General features: G+C 42.0%; 1 long non-coding RNA gene across 8 annotated transcripts; it reads right to left on the reverse strand.

Annotated features, from left to right (window-relative positions):
• Positions 1-1,299: 1,299 nt before the first annotated feature.
• Positions 1,300-6,831, reverse strand: LOC123071929 (uncharacterized). Of its 8 annotated transcripts, XR_006434659.1 has the most exons (7): positions 6,515-6,831; positions 6,228-6,400; positions 5,792-5,918; positions 5,612-5,671; positions 4,148-5,451; positions 3,574-3,690; positions 1,300-3,123 (listed from the first exon to the last, which is right to left on the reverse strand). It is a non-coding gene; the product is annotated as an uncharacterized lncRNA (long non-coding RNA). The 8 variants fall into 8 exon arrangements; XR_006434656.1 differs by having other exon boundaries at positions 1,300-4,200; positions 5,323-5,451; XR_006434657.1 differs by having other exon boundaries at positions 1,300-3,690.
• Between the last annotated feature and the right edge of the window lie 108 nt (positions 6,832-6,939).

Below are 6,939 nucleotides of genomic sequence, written 5' to 3' on the forward strand. Positions count from 1 at the left end.
AAAAACAGCAAGGTAACTAATGGTAAAAGTGAGCGTAAACGGTATTGCAATGATAGGAAACAAGGCTTAGGGTTCATACTTTCACTAGTGTAAGTTCTCTCAACAATAATAACATAGATAGAACATATGACAAGCCCTCAACATGCGACAAAGAGTCACTCCAAAGCCACTAATAGCGGAGAACAAACGTTGAGATTATGGTCGGGTACGAAACCACCACAAAGCTATTCTTTCGGATCAATCTATAAAAGAGTTCGTACTAGAATAACACCTTAAGATACAAATCAACCAAAACCCTAATGTCACCTAGATACTCCATTGTCACCTCAAGTATGCGTGGGCATGATTATACGATATGCATCACACAATCTCAGATTCATCCAACCAACATAAAAGTACTTCAAAGAGTACCCCAAAGCTACTACCGGAGAGTCAAGAACGTGTGCCAACCCCTATGCATAGGTTCCCAAGTGTCACGAAACCCGCAAGTTGATCACCAAGACATACATCAAGTGTTCATAAAAGACTCAATCCGATAAGATAACTTCAAAGGGGAAACTCAATTCATCACTAGAGAGTAGAGGGGGAGAAACATCATAAGATCCAACTACAATAGCAAAGCTCGGGATACATCAAGATCGTGCCATAGATGGAACACAAGAGAGAACACGAGAGAGAGAGAGAGATCAAACACATAGCTACTGGTACATACCCTCAGCCCCGAGGGTGAACTACTACCTCCTCGTCATGGATAGCGCCGGGATGATGAAGATGGCCTCCGGTGATGGGATCCCCCTCCGGCAGGGTGCCGGAACAGGGTCCCGATTGGTTTTTGGTGGCTACAGAGGCTTGCGGCGGCGGAACTCCCGATCTATCTTCTGTTCTGGAAGTTTTAGGGTACGTAGGTATATATGGGTGCAGGGAGAATGTCGGTGGAGCTACGGGGGGCCCACGAGGCAGGGGGCGCGCCCAGGGGGGAGGGCGCGCCCCCCACCCTCGTGAGCACCTCCCGTATCTTCTGACGTGGGGTCCAAGTCCATCAGGTGGGTTTCCTTCCAAAAATAACTTCTCCAGTTGATTTCGTTCCGTTTTGACTCCGTCTGATATTCCTTTTCCTCGAAACACTAAAATAGGCATAAAGCAGCAAATCTGGGCTGGGCCTCCGATTAATAGGTTAGTCTCAAAAAATAATATAAAAGTGGATAATAAAGTCCAATATTGCCTAAAACAGTAGATAAAGTAGCATGGAGCAATCAAAAATTATAGATACGTTGGAGACGTAATAGTACATAAGGAAGGGGATTGCACGATGCTTTGCTGTGGCAGTTCCCTTTCTCGTGAAAGGGTACATAAGGAAGGGGATCGCACGACGCTTTGCTGTGGCACTTTCCTTTCTTGTGAAAGGGTACGTAAGGAAAGTGACCGGGGATTGAAAGGATTGATTAGCAGTAAACGTGTTTAACGCTAAACGTGTTTAGTTGCTCACCATTAGGACAATAAGGATGGTCGGATTAAAGCTAATGGATGGTCGAGATTTGTTGGATCTGCCCCACTGGGTCTTTTTATATTGGTATATTTATATTGGTATATATATAGATACTAGTAGAATGCCCGTGCGTTGCTACGGGCTAGCATGCATATAATAAATCAGACTAATGACTAAGATCGTCTTTAAATTCAAAATTCATTTCTTCCTCATATGTTTGAACGTGTCCGGACATCAAATGGACTCCCAGTAGGCTCCCAAAATTCAACCTTCTAGACATTTTGGGCTCCCCTGAATCTAGACCATATGTGTGAGAGAAACGTGGTTGTCCAGATTATCCGTCATGTTATCTTCAACACGCATGCCAACACAAAAAAACACCCCGCGATGCACCCTTCCCATTTTCTGTCGAAATCTGCCCTTCACGCTCGGTTTCCCTCTGTAGCAAGGCATTTCTCGTTGGAGTCCTCTTCTTTAAAACTGGATAATGCCCACCTCACCTTCGCTATGGTGCCCTCTCTCCTTCACACCGTGCTTCCCCACGGACCGCCGAGAAGTCCCCTACCAACCACTCAACTCTCTGCCTTGATCCCCTCCCGTGGTAGTGCTAACGTGTTACGCCTCATCGGCTCGCCATACCATAGCCGCCTCCTTTGTTGGCTCAGTGCCCCCTCCCCCTCGTCTTCTCCGACACCGTCGTTCTTTGACAAATCACCAAATCATGTGAAGTTACAACTTACAAGTGGCATCAAAATTGTGCCATATAAGTTACATGTATTTAGAGAACATTTTAAAAAAGAGAAATGTGAAGCTGTAGATTCTAGTTGATAGCTATACCCAAAAAATGGCTAACTGTTGGTATTCCGGCAAAGTGGTGGCCATGCATCCCTCTATCCACAGTCTGGAAACTGAGCTAGGCCACATTTTAATCAAAACACACAGAACAAATTATGAATTTCTTGAAGTCTTGAACCGACCATTGAGCATTCATTCAACTTCATAACCATATACCACGTATATTTGTTTTACTAAAGCAATGACCAGAACACTACTTTGTCGCTTTTATATAATATATAATGCAATGAAAATGTTAACAAAAGATGCATGTTCCATGCATGATAAGTCACAAACTTTTAATCAAAACTCCCTCGAAGTGAATGTCGTTCAAGCGACCAACACTGGGTTGATGACAGGTTGGCCGTTGACAAATACCTCAGGAAATAGTCCTTTTGGAATTTTAGGCTAGCCCTTGGCTTACCCTTTTTACTTACTCTCTTTCTTAGCTGTAATAGGAAATACGTTTTACAACCAGACACCAGCACAATTTTGTCAGAAGAAAGCTCTAACCATAGAAATGTCTGAATGGAGAACTGCAGAGGAACATAGTTCCAGTCTCTTGGAGAAATCCTCTTGGCATCAAGCAACAAGGATGTTTGGAAAGGTGTAGTTCCAAGCATTAAGCAACCATGGAGTTCAAAAGTCAAGCAACAGAAAAAGAACCGGTAGGCATCCAAAGAAAATCCCTTGTTAGAAGGTTCACCTTTTCATTTCAGGCATGCACATCCAAAACGAATATATGTCCACCAACTCGTTAAAATTGCCAGTGAAGAGTTCGGATGCGATAAACTCTGATTTGCCTGCATTTTTGTAGAATGGTTGTTAGTACATAAATTCCTAAAAAGGCGATTTCTTGAAGCAAAGTAATTGTGTGTGTGTGTGTCTTATCCTTACGAGTATATCCACAGTAAACACAATAGGTATATTTTTGCTCAACACAACAAAGATCATCACCATCAACTATAAGCATAACCGTCCATTGCAATGGGAGTCAAAAAAATTGCCACAACAGTACAAGGTCCAATCCAACCATGAGGTCCCAAAAAAAGAGGAAATAAAACAAGGAATCTGGAATGTTATGGCCAATGACAGATTGAAATAACTCAAAAGAAAGTCCCCATCTTTCCAAATCAAACAGAGACTGGACCACTTAAAAAACAGAAAATTATTGTATTGTCACAACAAACCGGATAGAACAATCAAGCGATTGGAGCAAGATTCACGTGAGGAAACATAGGAGAGTTCATCACCTGTCTCGATGCATCTGCTTGAGGTTATCGTTGGTGCTCCATGCGAACTCCGGCTTTATTTAGTAACCTACTGACTGAATGATAATGCTGACTCATTTGAGAAATTGTCGGTATTATCTGCGTAGTAAAATGCCACTACTATTTAAGGAACGAATTTCCCTTTCTTAGTTCGCCCATTGGCTCAGAAAAAGGAAGCTTAAAATATTTGATGTCTAGATCAACCGGGGAACAATATAAGCTTCAGTATAGACTGAAACAATAAAGCTTCTTTAAACCATGGACGTACGTTTTCATTATAAGCAATGCTCAACATGTAGTTCTCATTTTCATTATTTAAACCTTGATGTACCAAGAATTACAATAATTCGCAAAGAACTTACAGGTAAGCACATAGCTAATCAATATAGGTACTACCGAGAGTTTATCAGTTCTGTTTTCTAAACGGTGTAGCAAATAGCTCTATCTCACAATTGCTCGTGTTCTACCCAAGGCTTTGAGATGATATGTTCAGATAAAAAATCCAAGTGCTGAGTACCAAATTCTTTGAGAACACATATAAGAGAAACTTAGATACCTGTGAACTCCAAATGCACGAAATGCCCGAACAACGAATCAATTCTTTAGAATCTGCAGAAGCAAGAGCACAAAAAATTGTATTATTAGGTTTAATTATGAGAGGAAGATGCAAGGAATCATCTGAATCAAATTTTATTTGTCATCAGTCCTAAGTCGAGCTTGATCTTGTTGTCTTGGCTGCTGCATTCCACGACCATTATCTCGAAATGGTGCAAACAGAACAGACTCTAATTAGAACAGAGAAGAAGAAATCAGAGATATATCATGGCAAGTGAAGACCTGAAGAACACAAACCACAAGCGAAGACATTGAGTATTCCAGGCGCGATCACCATGATGTCTTTGTGAAACGAAGACTATTTCAAAAAACCACCAGAGCAAATCATGGTTAAATCAAGATTATTTTGAAAAACCACCAAAGGAAATCAAACAACCCAAAAAGTACAACAAGACTCGGCACGCAATTGATAATCTCTCCTACTTAAATTCAGTCAAGTAGAAGCATGCTACCTAGCCCTTGAATCCCTCATATTTAAATTTGCATGCAAGTCATATGCAACAACAATATATCCACTGAATCACACTTCCGGGCTTCCTTCTCATTGTCTAGTAAGCTGGCATTGATAAGTCACAAGATTTACAAAAGCTGAGACTAAAAAAGTCCTTGACATAACTATCATATGTATATGTACTCCCTCCATTCCCAAATATAAGTCTTTTTTAGAGATTCCAATATAGACTACATTCATAGCAAAATAAGTGAATCTACACTCTAAACTATGTCTACATACATTCGTATGTAGTTCATATTGAAATATCTAAAAAGACATACATTTAGGAATGGACGGGGTAGTATATAGAGATTCAGGAGGGCCAAATTAGGTACAGAACAATAAATGCATAGTTGGCTTTTCAGGATCAAAAGAACCTTCTATACAATATAATGCACCGTCAGTTCCTCGCTAACTGCTTGCAAATAGTATTCCTTAACACCTGGCATAAAACAGTACAATCACAGTACCATTGCTCTCTTTCCGACAGTTGGTATTCAAGGAGGAGCTAGTAATGTCGGTGGAGGCAGATCTAGTTGATAATAATTCAACATTCAATCGAAAATCGAACATACAGACTATTCACGCCATCCATATCTCAATTCAGATTAGATGTGTCTTACCTACACCCAATACTTATCAAAGAGGTAGATACTGCATCTGCAACTCACTTTACATATTACACAAGCCTTGGTTCAGATAGTCGTCTGCACCTTCTACCAATTTATTTGCTCGTGTTCGCTGCACTGTCCCTGCTCAAACAAAAATTATAGGTCAGTGCAAAGAGGGATAACATAGAGAGTTCAGAAAAAATATCTAATAGATGATACAAGCAAAAGCTTCAAGACCCATAGAAGCCTTTGTAATATGCATGACATCAAGAAAAGATTCTGCATGCATAACCAAACTGACATCGTCTAGGAGAGGAGGACAAACATCTGGAAGTGCACTACCTTGTCTTCCTTAACCCATCTGGATGACAAATATGAACAAAAATTCATTTGTTGTGGCAATGAGGGTCATAAAGAATGGATACCAGGAAATCAGAGTTAAGGAGACCAAAATCTGTCCAAAGATCATAAGCCAGCTTACATCACAGGATGATATGGTTATCGACTCAACGGAGTTAGGGAGGGACAACAATTGCAAAAATAGTCCCGTATATTCCTCGATTGCATCCTGATCGTATTTGCACGTGCATTCAGTCTTCATCTGAAAGCTAGCCAAAGGAACACATGAGCGTCAAAGAGCACCAAATGTACTTAGCAGGAGACCAAAGAACCAATAATGCAGAACATGTGCATGCATGGAGGAAGAGCATCCCGCTTGCTTGAGCTCAAGAAAATTGACACATGAGAAAATAAGTGTTTCTGTTTCATAAGAACTAGCTGAACAAAGAGAAACCACAGTTTAACAATATAGCACGTGATGTAAACATATAGAAGTACACTGTACACGTCTGTTCCTGTGATTGCATCAAAAAAGTGGTAAAACATAAAAGAAAATAGTACATGAGTTCGATTCTTACCACAAATAGGCCCTGAAGCCTTTGAATGAAATCGAGCACGGTAGGGGCAAGGAGACATCCAAGGAAATCTGCTTGTCGCCTACACATCGATGATTCTCAGTCAAACCAAATCAGGGCGATTGAGACCGGCACCACCATCGTCATGTGCATGCCGACAGATCAGGTCGACAATCCTAGGTTAGAATATCCTAGGTTAGAGGGACCATGGAGCGGCCGTTGCCTTGGGAACGGAACGGGGGTAGGGATGGGCATGGTAGCGAGGAAGTGGGGAAGGGAAGGGAGCTCACCGCGCTCGGAATCTCGGGAGGCGGCAACGGTGGGGGATAAAAAGCGCGTCAACGTCGCCGTAGTTGCCATTTGATAGCCATCGCCATCAGCGGCGGGCCAGCCCTAGCGCATCTTGGGATCGGTGCAGTGCGTCCGTGTTGCGCGCCTCCGTTGCTGAGGGGAAAGAGAGGGGTGTGCGGGCTGGGCTCCTGACTCCTAAGCTATCGCCTCTTTGGTTCAGGGAAAATAAACCACGGGAAAAAGAGAAGGAGGAAAATCGGTGGGGGGTGGATCGAGCGAGGCCTGGAGGGGCCGACGAACGAACGAACGACGTACGAACTCGTCTTTTAGGAGTAGAGATCAATTAGGAGTAGAGATTGATTTGTACTAATCATATAAGATCAGTTTAGATTGATTGATTGACACGTCAGGGAAAGATCTATTT

This window comes from Triticum aestivum, chromosome 3B, assembly GCF_018294505.1.
Source record: "Triticum aestivum cultivar Chinese Spring chromosome 3B, IWGSC CS RefSeq v2.1, whole genome shotgun sequence".
Taxonomy (NCBI): Eukaryota; Viridiplantae; Streptophyta; class Magnoliopsida; order Poales; family Poaceae; genus Triticum; species Triticum aestivum.